Raw genomic sequence first — 2021 nt, 5'->3', positions numbered from 1 at the left:
TACTGATTTTGCTCTACTTGGCAGGATGACATTTAAAATGCAGATGCTCACTGGCTGCCATGCATCAGGTATAGAGCATAGCAGTGGGTGTGTATTCCAGACCCGCTGAAAAATCGGCCATTCATTTTTCCCATAAAAGGTTTATAAGAATATTTATATGAATTATTTTAAACCTAGATCAAGCTGTCCAGGATCCATTGATTCTGTGAATTTAAAAAAGCTAAAAGGGTATATTGTGGCTGTCGGGAGGAAAACACCTAATCCATTTTTGATGTTTTTGCATAAATCAGTGCTATAGAGTAGCAGTCCCGCCCCCTTTCAGAACGACGAGTGGCCCAACCACTCCTATAGACAGCTATGTGTATGGCTGTGTCCGAGCACGAAAATAGCGTTTGTTCACCACCAAGTGTCACTGTTGCGCAGCCTAACACACACACAGGCCAGGGAAGAGAGCGTGTACAGTACAGTACAGCACCACTCACTTCAGACGGCTCAGATTTTTTTTCTTTTTAATTTGATCTGCCCAAAACATTGTGTTTGTCATGATTTGTCACGAGCCGGGTTGGCTTTGTCCAAAGAATAGCAGATCTACAAGCTCATAGGTTTTATGGTTTCTTCCTGACAGCAGAGATATCATACATGTAATTATTATTTTTCCTTTTTACAGAATCAAAGGTTTTATGCTCATGATAGTCTATAGCCATTAAACAAAACAGGTCGTTCACATTTTTCATACTGCATCCTGGTTGGCTAAGATTGGCTTTTCTTAATACATGCCACATGCCCCAGCTTGGCATGTATAAGAAATGTCAGCGACATATTTTTTAAATAATTTAGAAATTGTGGTTAGCCAGGAGTTAGAATCCAATATTTAATGCAATAACCAGTTAGCTATACTGATATGCCTCCAATTATGTTTGTTGTACTGAGTACCACACCTGAAGATGGTAAGAATAAATATTTTTTAATCAATAAAATGTGAGTACACCATGGAAAAACATGACAACAGTCAGCTGTTAAAGAAGTGAAAGTACAACCACAGACATTCATAAGGACGCGATACTAATGTTGGAAAATGTGCTTAATGCAGTGCAATCATACATTTAAACCTCTCATCAAAAAAGAATCATTGTACATTATCTGTGGACGGGATCCTCATGGTCAAAGTCAACCACAGACGACAAATGAAAGGTTGGTTTCAAAAGCACTTGGTGTTAAAAAAAAATAAAAATAAAACATCTCACCTAGCAAAAGTAAGTAATTAAATATAAACATGACAGCTTTTGCATATAAAGGAAAGGATTTAACGTTGTGGTCAAATCACATAGGAATGTTAATAAAGATAAATGATCCTTTTTAAAGATTTAAATTTAGGTAACAGCTTCTGCTCCGGTGGAGCAGTTCCACCATTTTGCAGTTGAATGCAGATTGTTTTCATGAACTGCTTTAAAAGAATAAAAATAATACACCCATTCCTCTTATGCTAAAGCCTTAACATAACTATTATTCTCCCACTCTTCCTATTCGTCTTAAAGCTCTTTTGGCAACACCAGACAATATCAGCAGGTTTAGTAACTGATGAGCCAGCCCAGCCCACAACACCATGCACTGTCCACAAAGCAGGACAGTCCAGCCACGTGTCACAGCGACGCCATGGATCGCTTCAAAAATAGTCATTAGGTCATTAGGCTTTAACCCATTCAGGATGGGGAACCCCTTTGTGTTTTAAGCATTATGTTATTCTTTACCTATTGAAAAATAGCAGATCTACAAGCTCATAGAGCTTGTAGATCTGCTATTTTTGAAAAATCGTGAAAATGTGCCGCCAAATCTTTGAACGTTTTTAACTCAAATCGTTGCTTCTGGGGGGGTCCCTGGAACAGCATATTTCCAGATGGGGGGGTCGGCGGCCAATTACACATGTTTGTGTAATGCTTGACATGAAATAGTTTGAGAACCACTGATATAGAAACATAGGTTCTCCAAGACATTCAGTAGAATCTGGCCTCAGTCCTGTGGGT

The sequence above is a fragment of the Electrona antarctica genome (genome assembly GCF_951216825.1).
Source record: "Electrona antarctica genome assembly, chromosome: 10".
NCBI lineage: Eukaryota > Metazoa > Chordata > Actinopteri > Myctophiformes > Myctophidae > Electrona > Electrona antarctica.
This window is presented reverse-complemented; position numbering follows the sequence as displayed.